The sequence below is a fragment of the Diabrotica virgifera genome, chromosome 6 (assembly GCF_917563875.1).
Source record: "Diabrotica virgifera virgifera chromosome 6, PGI_DIABVI_V3a".
Taxonomy (NCBI): domain Eukaryota; kingdom Metazoa; phylum Arthropoda; class Insecta; order Coleoptera; family Chrysomelidae; genus Diabrotica; species Diabrotica virgifera.
This window is the reverse complement of record NC_065448.1, coordinates 92,396,498-92,413,585: the sequence shown is the minus strand read 5'-3', so window position 1 is coordinate 92,413,585 and position 17,088 is coordinate 92,396,498. Positions and strand designations below refer to the sequence as shown.

The window sequence follows — 17,088 nt, the reverse complement described above, 5'->3', positions numbered from 1 at the left end:
GTTTTAAAGTCTTCTACTTTAAAATGTATATCTAATATATGCCTGAATTGCCGATATAAATGAGTCAGATTATGTAAATGATTAGAACAATTGTTTACTAAGCAACTACATTTTTGTTTAATTTAGTAATATTTTGTATTTTGACAACGATATCCGATTTGTACGTCGAAATGTTAATTAAATTATTTTTTCAATGTAATTGTGGCTTATTTCCCAATCAAAATAGTTAATTATAAAAATGCCACAAGGAAATAGCTTCAGAACCACTTTAAAATTTTAAATAGGAACCGGGCGATATTTGGCGAAATGAATATCAGATCAAAAAACTGATAAATATGTGTTTAATATCTTTTTAAAATCTATGGAATCACATTAAACCATCGAATGAGATGTGGTGGGGGGTTACTTTAAAATCTTAAATAGGAGCCTATATTTTTCATTGCAGGTTTCCGTCAGGATCCCTGACGTTAAAGTAAGTAACTTTTATTCGAGACATTTTTTCGAATTATGGATAGATGGCGCTATAATCAGAAAAACGATTGTTGGAAATCTACAATTAAAATAAATGGAACGTCCCCAGTAAAATGAAAAACATAATGTAACTTTTTTTGGTTTAGGACCTAATCTGTACAACCCAATAGGTCCCCATAACTCTCGAGTAACTGCAAATTTAGCATACTTTTCTCCTCTACTAGTGAGCTAATAGTGAGCTAATATTAAGCTAGTGAGGGACGTTTACGTTTACATAAATGACATCATCATCTGAATTAAAAAGATTATAGATAAAGGCTGTGTAAAAAAATAGCTCTGGTAATGCTTTCCTTACCTTTATATTCCTGACGTTATCTAGTTGAAGTTTTCTGCAACATCTAAAACAAAAATCATTTTGAAAATATAATGTATATTTTAAAAATATCTATTATTTACAAATATCACTTTTATGAACTAGATATTCAGGAGATAAAAAGCTTTAATATTAAAACGTAAAGTTTTCAATCCTAATAGCAACATTAATATTGAAAAATATTAAAAATATTACTAAAAGATTTTTAAATTGAAAACTTATTGGTCCATTTCCCTGGTAACACCTCCATGGCTTCTAAAATTTGCAAGCCAGATGGATGCGGCAGTGAAGACAAGAGGGAATTCTAAAAAGTTGCAATTCACAACCCCCGTCTGCAGCTTGGTAAAGTTCCAACGGAAAATGGACCTAGTTACTCTATAGGAGTAATACTAATATAAAATAAAAATGTACATATACCATTTTTATTCAGTTGCAATGCCAACGCAAAACAATCTTATTTTTCACTTAGAACAGGGAGCGCAGTCCACCACTCTGAATCGACGATTTTCGACTCTTATTGGAGTCATCATCGGAAAGGCGTAGGCCTGCTGCTCTCTGCTCGAAGTGACCAACCATGAAAGCTTATCCCCACATTGCAACTGACGTGTATGGAGTAGGTGACTAGCGTCATCTAGCAACTGAAAGGTACGGTAAAGTTTTCATCCTAATAGCAACATTAATAATATTGAAAAATATTAAAAATATTACTAAGATTTTTTAATTGAAAACTTATTGGTCCATTTCCCTGGTAAAGTCGGGTCCATAGATATTTCGCCCGTCGGCAAATTCAAACAGATAACATTTGTATTGTTATGAAATTCGAGTAAACCGATGTCCCTTTGTGATAATAGGTCTGGATCCCGCGTATGAAAAAAAAGTTGATTAATAGCAAGCTGAAAATTTGTTAATAGCTTAAGGGTGTCTAGTCAAATAAACTTTGATATATGGGAACACTGGAACAGCGGCAGTTTTAATTGTGGAACAGGTTAAAAATTTGGAACGGTCAGACCACGAAAACAGCACATTTATTTTGTCCGACAGAATAGACTTAAACTCTCCGAACAGAGATTAAACTCTCACGCAAAAATCAGACTGCTATTTATCACCTGTCATAATTCCTGTCATTTGACATATTCTACATGTTCCACTCATTAAAACGCCCATTTGGTGATAAATAGCAGTCTGATTTTTGCATGAGAGTTTAATCTCTGTTCGGAGAGTTTAAGTCTGTTCTGTCGGACAAAATACATGTGCCATTTTCGTGGTCTGACCGTTCCAAATTTTTAACCTGTTCCACAATTAAAACTTCCCCTGTTCCAGTGTTCCCATATATCAAAGTTTGTCCGACTAGACACCCTTAAGCTATTAACAAATTTTCAGCTTGCTATTAATCAACTTTTTTTTCATACGCGGGATCCAGACCTATAAGGCACACGCCGGTATTTTTACAACCGGGTTACTAATTGTAAATAAATTAGTTTAACACTTGAAAATGTATACTTGGGCATTAGTACAGTTAAAATTGTTAGACGATTATATTTATATGAAATATTAAGCAATAGAATTGAAACTTTTTTCCACTTTTAAGGACAAAAAAGCAAGTTCATTAGCGGAACGTGATTCAAAATTATTCTGCAGATTATATTTGAAGCAATATTTGATTAAAACATCTCATTTTTGGTGGTAAAAATATATTAAATACATATATTAATTTGTCTGGACTAAAGGTGGTAAAATATGGTCTGGAGTTATATTTTTGTTTGAATTTGCCGACGGGCGATAGATAGATGGTGTCAACTCTAACACCTCCATGGCTTCTAAAATTTGTAAGCCAGATGTATGCGGCAGTGAAGACAAGAGGGAATTTTAAAAAGTTGCAATTCACAACCCTCGTCTGCAGCTTGCTAAAGTTCCAACGGAAAATGGACCTAGTTACTCTATAGGAGTAATACTATAGAGTATAGAGTAACTAGGTATTAGAGGTATACTAACTAAGTATTACTCCTGTAGAGTAACTAGGTCCATTTTCCGTTGGAATTTTACCATGCTGCAGATGAGGGTTGTGAATTGCAACTTTTTAGAATTCCCTTTTGTCTTCACTGCCGCATCCATCTGGCTTGCAAATTTTAGGAGCCATGGAGGTTTTACCAGGGAAATGGATTAACAAGTTTTCAATTTAAAAATCTTTTAGTAATATTTTTCAATATTATTAATGTTGCTATTAGGATTAAAAACTTTACCTTTCAGTTGCCATATGACGCTAGTCACCTACTCCATACACGTCAGTTGCAATGCGGGGATAAGCTTTCATGGTTTGGTCACTTCGAGCAGAGAGCAGCAGGCCTACGTCTCTCCGATGATGACTCCAATAAGAGTCGAAAATCGTCAATTCAGAGTGCTGGACTGCAATTAGGGAAGCCGACCCCGCATAGGGATCAGGCAAAGAGAATGATGATAGAGTGCTGGACTGCGCTCCCTGTTCTAAGTGAAAAATAAAATTGTTTTGCCTTCGCATTGCAACTGAATAAAAATGGTATACATTTTCACTTTAATATTACCTTCATCAACTTGGAAAATTAACATACAAAGTTTTAGAGGTAACTTAGATACGAGTTTAAGAAGAAGTAGAAATATTGGGGCTAGTATTATTTATTCTCCCGACTCATACGAATAGAACACAGAACTAACAATGATATTGAGATGATGCACTTGTTTTTGGGTTTATCAGTTATGCAATCGAATTATTTTTTGCTCCAAAAGATACCTTATATGTTTGTTTAGTGCGTCTACTTATATTGACGAAAATTACACCTAATGGTTTTCAAAAAACCCTAATTTAAGAAATATGGAGTTATTTTAACCTGTAGATGTTTATTAATTGACGTTTTGTTTTGCCAATTTGATAGGTGACTTCCTTGGCCTGGCTCTTGTAGGCAAATAGCCGTGGTTTAAATTTAAAAAATTCCTAGAAGAAATTTTGAGTTTTTGTGTGTATGTATGATGCTGTGTCTATGACATTCTATTTAACCATTAATATGTATAAGTATGTTACTGTTAGTGAGTTGTTCTTTTAGTATTAAAGAATAAAAAGGAAAAGAAAGTAACAATGGGCATGCCTAATAATGGTTAAGTAGAAGCTAAGAGACACGACATGTACAAAATTGAGGCCATGAGAGCCAGAGTCGCCTAACTGATTTTAACATTACTTTACGTAATCAAAGAAAATAATAAGAAGCTGTCAATGTCCGATTGTTTTAGTAATTGTATGATGACCAATAATGATTCTTGGTCAACATAAATTTACTAAAACAATCGGACATTGTTAGCTTCTGATCATTTTCTTTGATTATGTAAAGTAATGTTAAAATCAGTTTGGCCATTCTGGCTCTCATGGCCTCAATTATACACAATATACTAACACAACACAAAAATCAGAATTTGATATCAACCTAAGCTTACAGCACTACCCTCAGAATTTTTCCAACTCTAATCATGGCCATTTTTCTACAAGATCGAAGCCATGTAAGTCACCTGTCAAATTGGTAAAACACAGCGCTAATTATTAATACACATCTAGAGATTGTAAAAACTCCTTTTTTTTAAATAGTCATTTCTAAAAAGAATCTCCAATCTGCAAACAAAACATTCTACTAACACCAGATCTGAAAAAGTACCACTTCCACGTTTTACATATTTGTTTTGCAAACATAAAAATCATAGCTAGGCTTGTTTATACTAAATTCCTTATTATTAAGATAATCTATAAAATGTAAGCTCTTATATTTAAAGTAAAATGTCATCACTACATAATAATAATATATCTTTTACTGAAGCTAACATAAACTTACGTGCATATAAATCCCACTTAAAAATTTGGTCATTTTTGATGTCTCATATTTCCTAAACCTGTTGGCCGATTTAAGTGATTTTTTGAACATGATATAGCCTGATTCTTTAGCAATACTGCTGTAATAATATTGTTGCTAACCAGCTAAACTTTCATTGTATACCGGGTGTACTAATTAAACAAACTGTATTTTTTTCTCAAAGTTCGCATCACCCTGTGAAATCGGGCGGAGGTAAATTCCTCACCAACCAGTAGAACCATATAATCCGACAGGTATTTTCCTCACCAAGTTTAAGGGTTCGTATTATTCCGGTAGGTATTTTCCTCACCAACTCACTCAGGTAATAAAATAAAAAATATAGATGTAATTTAAGAATGATTATTATGAAAGCATCCGAAATCCGAATAAAAGACATTTCCTTACGTTGTAATAATAGTTTATAATATAGATAATGTACAAAACGTATAACTTATTATTTATTATTTACTATAATAAGAAACACATTTTACAAAATCCATTATAGTCATTTGATGAGACTGATAACTTATTATAGTTATTAAGGTACCAAGGGTATTATAAGGATAATAACGCTTGAGGTCAATAGTGTATAGACCGAGGGCCTTCGGCCCGAGGTATGTACGTTGACCGAAAGCGTTATTATTTTATTATTATAATACCCGTGATGCCTTCAACGTTTAATGTCCGACTAAATTATTCTTTATATGCAAAAAATTTGAATACATTTTGAATTATGTAATTAGTTTTCGAATAAGTACATTTACCAGAAATAGTCGTAACATAATTGTGGTAACCATAGTTTTACTTAGAGTTTTATTTGTCAACTTGACAGTATTTAACTCGTTATTTAAATTTAATAGGCGATAGGGCGTTATTTTTCTATGACACCCCCTTGGGCGTTATATCGTACTTAATAGACTTCGAAATAATGTCATTATTTGTAAAATAATAGACCAGTCGTACGTAAATTTTTTATATTTTTCTCAGCTTACTTGCAGAGTGTAGTAATAAAAAAATTCGTTTTATAGTTTGCATGACATTAAATCAAACACAAAACAATCTGATACGTCTTCCGGTTTTATATAATGTAAGGCCAAAAGTATGTTTGAGCCTACTTCAGAATCATTTGTATATTCTGATGTTAAATCAAGAGACTGAATTTTCTATACCAAGTTTGGTGTACTTGGTGAAATCTTCAATCATGTATTTCAGTGTTTGGACACATTTGAATGATTGCATTATGTATAAATATAGCCTTTTACTAGGATTAAACTCAATTTCGAGAGCTTTAAAAATTTCTGATTTTAAAAAATAGAAAAGATTGTTTTAAGTTTCTGTCTTTTTTTTGTTTGACAGTAAACAGTACAATAAAGAAATATAATGCCCATTCATTGGCCCATGAATAATGAATAATTGCAAATAATATGTGGTATGGTAATTGTGCCATACATATAATATACGAGAGGGGCAAAATTATGGAATAAATTAATTTTCTCTAAAACGGACGATTTTGGAGAAAAACCCCGAAACAGGTCGATTTTTATTTTTAAATTACAATTTTTTGGCCTATATTTTCATAGTAGTAACGTCATCTAACTGTGCGTGATTACGTAATCAATGATTTTTTTAAATGGGAATAGGGGTCGTGTGGTAGCTTATTTGAGAGGGTGTTATATTCTCTATTCCGTAATATAAACATTAATGTAATTATTGATTGATTGATTGATTGATGACGTCACTAATATGAAATATAGATATGCCAAAAAATTGTGATTTAAAAATAAAAATCGACGGGGTTCGTGGTTTTTTGTCCAAAATCGTCCATTTTAGAGAAAATGAATATATTCCATAATATTGCCCCTCTCTGTATAAAATTCAATATTGCTAAAAATCTTATATTTATTTCACATTCACAACTAAATACAGTTATCTTACTTTTGACACAGTTTATAAAGAGAAAATTTTCCTCCTTGGTTGTTTTTTGAGCACAGCTCTTCACAAATTCTTGAACCTCATCAATATTGGAAGGAAGTCGACCAGGCATCATTTTCGTCGATAATTATATATATTTTTTCTTATGTAACAGACATCAATCGTAGTAATTGTTTCAGGCAAATTAGCTGCAAGCTCTTGGCGAATGATTTTTGGCGGTTTTTCAGTATATTCTCTTCAGCTCTACGTTTACAAAAGTTAGAAACAATTTTTCGATCTATCTTCTGCAGATCTGGTTCATGATTATGTTGTAGGCTACTTCTAGTTATTGTAAAATTTGCCCCAATAGTATTCAATTTCGCACTAAAAGTTATTTTAGTGCCTCCAGAACACTTCTTCACTTTCTAAAACTTTCACCTTATAAAAAATAAAATTTTCAAATACCGAGATTACTTTCTATTAAACATGCCATTTTTGTCAAAATTCCAATTATGACTAAAAATAAAATATTATAAAATTAATTAATTAATTTATTATAGGTACCTACTGTAATTTTATAGTAGATAAATAATTTCCTTGAATGCCTTTTAGTAAAATCTACCTGAAACAACCATTTCAGTTTTGGTGAGGAAAATACCTGTCGGATTATGACATACCCTTCCAAACTCAGGTATAAGATTATTTTGGTGAGGAAATTACACCCGCCGGTGAAATCTTCTAGCATTTATAAAATACTGAAATTAAAACCCGACTATAGCGTCTGGTTTTCTTAACATTCTGTTTTTTGATTCATTTGTTTATGTTGGATAATAAAAAAGTTAGGTACTTTAACAACTAGACATGTTCTTCATCAACACACGGTATTTCTAAATAAGTGCGACAAACTTTAAGGGGTAATTCTGCATGAAAAAATAATAGCCGTTGGCTTTATAAACGTATGTCCGCAAATATTTCGTTTTTGAGATACGGGATGTTGAATTTTTTCTTAAAAACTGACGATTTATTTATTTCTTTAAAACCAAATGAAAGATAGAGATATTCAAATGCAATTTGGTAGGTTTTAACAGATAGTTATTGCGGATTATTTGGTATAAAATAAAGAATTTAATATTCACCATGGGCGTACATGCGGGTAATGTCATCGGGCACTAAGTCAATACTTTTTGAGTTATTTACGAGTATTAAAACTTTTTAAAAGTGTATAAAAAAAGGTATATTTTTTTTTGTATTTTAAAAAAACTTCTAACATTAAAAGTAAGTGAGTTACACTCAAAATATTGTTGGTACCTTTTATTTTTTGATAAAAAAAATCGCGAAAATCATCCCCTAATCAGCATCCAAATAAAATTAAGGGTTACCGCTTCACAAGTTAATTTTCTTATGTATTGTTTATATGATCTATGATCTATAAGCTTCATTGGTATCAAAGTGCTCATTTTTGAAAAAATTAGGTTTTAAAATAATTTTTTTTTAATTGTGATAAAAATTCACACCACGATAAATTCTAGACTACGAGAAAGCGTTTGATCGTGTCCAACATCACAAGTTAATGCAGATCCTCAAGAAGCTTGATATAGACCAAAAAGACATAAGATGCATTGAAAACTTGTACTGGTATCAGGCAGCACAATTAAAAATAGACAATTCTATATCCAAATCCATACATATAAGAAGGGGTGTTCGGCAGGGATGTGTGCTTTCCCCTCTTTTATTTAACATTTATTCGGAAGCCATATTTCAAGAGTCTTTGGAATCAAAGTGAATGGAGTATTGATCAACAACATACGATATGCTGATGATGCTGTCTTAATTTGCGACATCATAGCAGATCTTCAACAACTTGTCACTATAATCGGAAAATACAGTAAGCGAATGGGACTAGAGATTAATACCAAAAAGACCAAATTCATGATCATCTCCAGAAACTTGGATGCATTTGAAAACTCCACCATAACACTGAATACTAAGTCCATTGAGAGAGTGAGCAAATTTAAATACCTAGGAACGTGGCTTTTTGAAGACTGGGCATCGGACAGGGAAGTAAAATGTCGCATTGAGCAAGCTCGACAAGCTTTCGTAAAGTTCAGGAAGGTACTGACCTGCTCAGAGTTCGACCTTACACTGAGACTAAGGTTTACTAAATGCTACGTGTGGTCGGTGCTGCTATATGGCATAGAGGGCTGGACACTCAAAACGAGGGATATAAACAGATTATAAGCCTTCTAAATGTGACTTTATCGTCGTATCCTAAAGATACCATGGACGGCGAAAGTCACAAATGTGGATGTCACAAATAATTAATCAATAACGTCAGCTTTTCGAAAACATCAAGAAAAGAAAAACGGCGTATTTGGGTCACATCATGCGAAACGAAAAATACCAGTTCCTTCAACTTATAATCCAGGGTAAGATTGAAGGCAAGAGAGGAATAGGACGCAAGAAAATGTCCTGGCTCCGAAACATAAGACAATGGACAGGGATTAACGACATACAATCTCTGATACACATTGCAAGAAACAGAGAGTTAATGGAAAATGTGATCGCCAACATTCATTAGTGGATTTGCATTTGAAGAAGAAGAAGATAAAAATTCCAATTTTTTTTCAAAATACCTTAAAAATTATTAGTAATACCAAAAATCTCAAAAGGAAATAAAATTATTGTTTTGTTTTTCTGAATATTTCGGATTTCTTGTTTATCTGTTAGAGAAAAATTGGTTATGCTATGGCTGTTCAAAATTTGCATACACTCGTGATTAGTGACTCGGTCAAGCAATTTTAACTACAACCTTTTCAAAAATAAGCACTTTGAATTGATAAAATTTACAGATCATATAAAGAATACCAAAGTAACTTGTGAAGCAGTAACGATTAATTTAATTTGGGATGCTAATTAGGGTCTGATTTTCGTGATTCTTTTACCAAAAAATAGAAAGGATCAACAATGTTTTGAGCGTAACTCACTTATTTTTAATGTTCGAAGTTTTTTTTAAACAAAAATAAACCTTTATTTAAACACTCTAAAAAAATTGTAATGAGTTTTCACCAAATAGTGCTCCGTTTTTTGGTTAGATCATGTTGAAATCGATTTGAAATTTGACGAAAAAAAAACCTATGTACTTTACATTAGCTACAACCCTGCTTCTACTGGGTGTACAGGTTTCATGCATACACCACGTTTTAAAATTTTTTATAGGCTATATTTTTCTAAAATAATTTTTTCTATAAAATACATACTTTTTGAGATATTTGCGAAAAACTGTCCAAAAACATGTTTTTCTTAAAAATGTCTGTTAAAAATGAACACATTCACTCGCAAATAACTCAAAAAGTGTTGACCTTGTGAAAAAACTCTGTAGAACAAAAGTTGCTTAGAATTAGTCATTTCATATTTCATAGTTTCACCACCGGGAAGGGGTATTACCTCCATTTTTTTATAATGTGGGGGAGGTAGAATTGTAAACTTTTTCTTATATATAATAATAGACAATTTTAACTAAGGTCGGAAAAATGAAAGCCTACCCATGAACGATCACATCAATCACTTATTTTGTATTTGCTGTCTTTTTCTATAAATAACAAACGTTTGTTATAGAAAAAGATAGCAAATACAAAATAAGTGATTGATGTGATCGTTCATGGGTAATCTTTCATTTTTCCGACTGTACCTATTCCCAAATTTTCATCCTTCCTTTATTTTTTTTGAGGTTTTCGTAAAGTTTTGTGTTTTTTGATCGAGCTATTACATTAGATGATGAGTAGAAAGTCTGACTCAATGCAGTATTATTCAATGCAGTATTAAGAACCGCATATTCTCCTCTCCTCTGGAAAGTCGCAAAAATTATACCTACTAAATCTTAAACTAGATAAGGCTCTGGAAAATGCCAAATTATGTCGAATCCTAATAGGCCTGGATCCCGCGTACCAAAAAAAGTTGATTAATAGCAAGCTGAGAATAGCTTGTTAATAACTTAACGGTGTCTAGTCTGACAAACTTTGATGAAGGGGAACACTGGAACAGAACAGGGGAAGTTTTAATAGTGGAACAAGTTACAGATTTCGATCGTCAGACTACAAAAACGTCCATGTATTTTGTCGGACAGAACTTCCAATTGATTTGTTACCCTTACATTATACTCTCATGCAAAAATCAGACTGCTATTTATTACCAACATAATTCCTGTCATTTGAAATGTTTCACGTGTCGGACTTATTAAAACGCCCAATAAATTTGTCGGACAAAATTTTTTTATATATCATATAAAGTTTGCTATTGAGCAAACTTACAAACAACCTGCTAGTTTTCACAATCATAAACTTGTCAGGATGAAACGTTCCACAATAATTAAAATCACGTTCCACAATTAAAACTTCCCCTGTTCCAGTGTTCCAATATATCAAAGTTTGCCCTATTAGACACCGTTAAGCTATTAACAAATTTTTAGCTTGCTATTAATCAACTTTGGTTTTGTACGCGGGATCCAGGCCAGTAAGGTTGCTGCCGATAATATCAAAGATCCTAGAGAAACTGGTACTCTCAAGAGTTCCACCACTCCAATCAGATCGAGAAACAATCCCTGCCCACCAGTTTGGACTCAGATACCAACATGCAACCTTAGAACAGGTTTATCGGATATGCAGAACTGTGAATCGAGCATTGGAAGGCAAAATATACGGTACTGCCGCATTTCTAGACATCTCGCAAGCATTTGGTAAAGTCTGGCACACAGGCCTTGTATACAAATTTAAAAAAATGCTTCTTCTCACTCATTTCCTACTTCTAAAATACTACCTGCATGACCGTTACTTTTTTGTACAACATAGATATGAGCGCACGGCGGTATTCCCAGTTTTATCCTGAGTCCCACAAGGCAGTGTCGTGGGGCCAGTGTTATATTTATTATACCCAGCGGACTTACCAACAAACTTTTAAGCCATGACAGCAATATATGCAGATGATACAGGAGTGGTGTCTGTACATCAGGACCCACGGACAGCTTCTCAACTTCTGCAAACTATCCTCAAAAAAATGCAAACATGGCCAAAACGGTGGCATGCAAACATAGCCAAAACGGTGGCATTTTCAAACAAATGAAACGAAGTCATACTTCATACTTCTTTCTATACTATCTATACAAGTTCATACTATCTTTACAAACAGCAAAGGTCACTGCCCGGCTGTATATATTAACAGCCATCAACTAAAACAGCAAGCAACAGTCAAGTAACTTGAAATGCACCTTGATCAAAAATTAAATTGGAAAACAGACATTTTTATAAAACGTCAACAACTTGGTCTCAAATTGTACAATCTACACTGGCTGATTGGTTACAAGTCATCACTTTCAATAAATAATAAAGTAGATGTCTACAATGCAACCCTGAATCCAATATGGAGCTACGGAATCCAACGTTGGGCATCAAATTCCGACATTGAAGTCTTGGAGAGGTTCGAGATTCCAGATTTAGACGGAATATTCCTAGTGATTTACCTTACCCATCACGATTTTAATTACGTACCTTAGTTCCTAGAGTCAAACAATTTTATAGTTAAGTATGTCAATTATATGTAAAGAAGATGGTTAAAGAATCATTTTCTCCAAGACAGCTACATTAGTGGTCATCATCATTCCTCAACCTCTTTCCTCCAGTGTTGGATATAGCTATCCTCCATATTCTTCCATTGTTGTCTATCTTGTGCCTTCTGTATCCAATTTCCCACTGTTTTTCTCAAGTCATTCATCCATGTTTTTGGTGGTCTACCTCGGTGTCTTTTATCTTCTCTAGGTCTCCATTCTATGAGTCTTTTGGTAAACCTATTATCATTTAAACGTGGTACATGTCCAGCCCATCTCCATTTGGCTTGTGCATTTTTTTCTATGACATCTGTCACTTTGGTCCTCTCTCTCACGATCCTATTTTGTACCATATCTCTTCTTGTTGTTTATTCTTATTTTAGAATATGTCGCTGCCAAGTGCTGCCCATCCCAATCCTATATGACGCTGGATCTCACAGGTTTGATTGTCTTTTTCTATTCTAATTTGATATGTTCTATTGTATTGCCTATTTTAGTTCTTCCAGCATTTTGTAAGTTTCATTTAAATTCTCGGCTACAATGACAATGTCATCTGCAAAGCGCAAGTGGCTCAGATATTCACCATCAACATGACATGTATTACTCTTTTAGCACGATCCAGTTTTTTAAATGCATATTTCAGAGCTGCAGTAATAATAGCTGGGGGACATTGGCGTCGCCCCATCTAATTCCTGGCTAAACTAGTGGTCCTAACTTACTCATTGTAACTTGTTTTACAGTGATACATTGGGACGTTAAATAAAAAAAAACTAAACTGAAGGATAATGTACTGAAAGAAACAATCTATTGTAAATAAATCTGAAAAAATTCCTCTTCCACATTTTATTTATTTTTTAAACATAAAGACTATATCATATTCTATATTATAAGTTCCCTAATAGAAAAATTGATAAAATGTAATCTCTTATATTTAAAGTAAAATGTCATCACTATATCTTTTACTGAAGCTAACATGTAGCCAGTTTTTTTGGTTCTGTAAAATGATCAAATTCTGTCATATCTTTGGCAACTTTTTAACTTTTATAATGTGTGTGGGGAAATTTAATAGGAGTTTCATGCGCTTTAAAAGTTCTACATCATTATGAGTGATGCACAGTTGTGATTACATTAAAGTTTTGAATTGAAAAGATGAAAGATGCTGAGTAGAAAATGTTATATTAAAGTTGTATCGAAGACAGGATCGTACCCAGAATAATATAAGATTGGATGGTGTTTTGTAGATAGGAACTACACTTAAGATTCGGTAAAATAGTTGTTACAATTATGAAACCGGTTGTAACTAATAATACCTGCAGGCTTTGAATGTTCAAAGACTATTTAGTTATTAACCAAATAAAAATATTAATTATTATGAAAGTAACCCTCACAAACCTTATGGAAATTAGGTCCCAGTGGATTTAGTTCATACTTAGGGAAGATACTATTTGAAGCATTGTGATGAAAAGTTCTCATGGGCACAACTCGATCGTATGGAGAATTTTCAATATATAGAGGCACAAACTGGGAAAATGATTTTTATAATAAAGATTTACTGGGTATTCCAATTCCCTGAGTTACTGGTTATCTGGCAATATGTAGAAGTTTGGATCAAAGAAAAGTATTAATAGTCTAGGATTTTTTCCTGGCTATCCAATGGAGACCTTTACTTTGACCTTGACCTTCAACGGACATCATCTTCTAGAGTTTCGAGAGTTTGCGGCATTAAATTGATATCAACAGATTACTCATGGGTTTTTGGGATCGCTAAACATGAATATGCCATCAGAATGGACCTCAGGAGCACGTGGTGGCCAGGGTCACTGCAAGGAACATCATCCTCTAGAGTTTCGATGGTTTTCGGCATTTAATTGATGCAAATGAATTACTGGAGGGTTTTTTGAAGTCGCTAAACACGAATATGCCACCAGAACCGACTCCCGGAGCACCTAGTTTCCAAGGTCAATGAAAGGGGTTCCTGGAGTTTCGAGGGTCTTTGGTACTACATTAATGCAAACGAATTAGTTTTAAGTTTTTGGGGTTGCTGAACACGAAAACGTGATCAGCACAGATACAGGAGAATCTGATGCCTTAGGATTTTGGGGTTGCTGAACATGCATACAGTATCACATCCGACCCACGAATAACATTGTGCTTACGGCACGTCACCTTCTGGAGTTTCGAGGGTTATTTTCGTCGCTGAACGCTAATATGCCATCAGATCCGACCCACAGAGTACCTGGTGCTTAACGTTATTCATCTTCTCGAGTTTTAAAAGTTTTAGACATTAAATTGGTACGAATGGATTACTCATGGCTTTTTAAGTACCAAATTGATGCACAGTTTTCTGTACTAAATAGATGCAAACGGATTGGTTAACACCGAGTACTTGGAGGTTTTCTGAGTTGCTGTTCAAAGAGAGCGTACAAATTGGTGAAAAGTTTTTTTGCTATTTGTAGATTTTTACTAAAATAACTATGTTGTGCTATTCAATTGTTTTAATTATTTATAAATATAAACTCAAATTATATCTGACAATGTTTTTCCTTCGTTTATTTTAAGATCGATTTACTATATTATATTTTGATAGTTTTATTCATCGTGGTCACTAGATACTCCAGAGTCTTTTATCTAAGTCATATTCCTGTGCAACTCCAAAACCACAAGAGTAATCTGCTTGCATCAATTTAGTACCGAAAACTCTCGAAACCCCAGAAGATGACGTGCCTTAGGCACCAGGTACCCCGGTGTCTGTTCTGATGGCGTATTTGTGTTCAGCAGCCCCAAAAACCCATGAGTAATACCCATCTGCATCAATTTAATGCCGAAACCTCTCGAAACTCCAGAAGGAGACCTGCCTTAAGTTGTGCTCACTACGGATAGCAATGGATTGTATCCTCGCTCCGACCCTTGCTCCCTGGTATTTATATTCGTTATATTCGTGAATTCTCACATTTAAAATAATGCATTTATTTTACATAGCGATCGATAATATAGTTTCGATCGCTATGTAAAATAAATACATTATTTTAAATGCGAGAATTCACGACTATAAATACCAGGGAGCAAGCGTTCAGCAGCCCTAAAAACCTGTGAGTAATCAGTTTACATTAATTTAGTACCGAAAGCTCTCGAATCTCCAAAGCATGACGTGTCTAAGGCACCAGGTACTCCGATGTCTATTCTGATGGGCTATTCGTGTTCAGCAACTCCAAAAACCTATGAGTAATCCGTCTGTATCAATAAAGTACCGAAGACCCTCGAAACTACAGGAGCCCCTTTGATTGACCTTGGAAACCAGGTGCTCCGGGAGTCGGTTCTGATGGTATATTCGTATTTCATCATCATCATCATCTTGGTGCTACAGCCCTTAGAGGGCCTCGACCTTCTCAAGCTTTCTACGCCATTCTGTTCTGTCCCTTGCTTGCATTTTCCGTATTCATATATTCCATATTCGTATTTAGCGACCTCAAAAAACCCTCCAGTAATTCATTTGCATCAATTAAATGCCGAAAACCATCGAAACTCTAGAAGATGACGTCCGTTGAAGGTCAAGGTCAAAGTAAAGATCGCCATTGGAATGCCAGGAAAAAATCCTAGTCTACTAGTACTTTTATTTAATTCAAACTTCTACATGTTGCCAGATAACCAGTAACTCAGGGAATTGGAATACCCGGTAAATCTTATAATTTTCCGAGTTTGGGTCTCTACATCTTGAAAATCCTCCATACGATCGAGATGTGCCCATGAAAACTTTTTATCAGGATGCTTCAAAAAGTGTTTTCCCAAAGTATGAACTAAATCCACTGAGACCTAATTTCCATGAGGTTTGTGCGGGGTACTTTATACTATGCAGTCAAAATATCTTCTTCTTCTTACGGTGCCTTATCCTTAAGGAATTTTTCCATTACATTTGCCCATTTAGTCTTATTTGCAGTCGCCCTGAATAGTTCTATGTAGGTCAGACTCGTCCATTGTCGTAGGTTTTTAAGCCAAAAGTTGTGTCTTCTTCCTGGTTCCGTTTTGCTTTTGATTGTGCCTTCGATTATAAGTTGAAGCAATTCATACTTTTGATTTTTTACGATGTGACCAAAATATTGTGTTTTCCGTTTTTTTTTATTACAAGCATAAGCTCTCTTTCCTGATTCATCCTCCGCAAGACTTCCGCATTTGTCGTATGGCTGATATAGGATATTCTGAGCATTTTACAGTAAAACCAAAGTTCGAATGGTTGGATTCTTTTTCGTGCTACTTCTTTCGTTGTCCAGGCTTCAACACCATAGAGTAAGGTGAAGAAAACATACTACTTAAGTATTCTAGTTCTCAATGATATACGCTGGTGGTTGCATAGAACTTTTTGCATATTGTAAAACACTGTACGTGCCTTTTCCAGACGTGTTCTTATCTCTAGTAAGTTGTCCAAAGTTTCATTAAGAATACTTCTAAAGTATGCTATTCCTGTGATTCTAAGATCTGTTCCGTCGAAATTGACCTTCCCCTTCTGTATTGGTGCTTACTGATGACCATCTTTTTTGTCTTCTTTGTATTCAAATTCATTCCAAATTCTGTACAGGCTGTCATTACTCGGCCCATTAGGCGTTGCAGTGCTTCAGCATTATCAGCAATACCGGATTAACCATTAGGCAAAGTAGGCAGTTGCCTAGAGGCCTCGGCCCCAAAGGGGGCCTCTTAGGCCCCCTTTCAATCATATTATTTCAATCAAAACTATCAATCATATTGTGTTGAAAAAATTCAAATATAGCGCAATACCATAAAAGTGGTGGTGAACGTATAAAACTACATTACAATCCATACTTTTGTTCACATAGAAATCCTAGGTTGTGAGAATAAGTCGCTAATATAAATGCCGTTTG

The 17,088-nt window shown here is 34.1% G+C and overlaps 1 protein-coding gene across 1 annotated transcript in view; it reads right to left on the bottom strand.

Moving 5' to 3' along the window:
- The window catches only part of LOC114329196 (zinc finger homeobox protein 4), a 1,197,903-nt gene that overhangs the window by 839,344 nt on the left and 341,471 nt on the right, over positions 1-17,088 (bottom strand). The window contains exon 4 of the mRNA XM_050652612.1: positions 827-869. The gene's annotated coding sequence lies outside the window, so the exon portion shown is untranslated. The remainder of the gene's footprint in view (positions 1-826; positions 870-17,088) is intronic.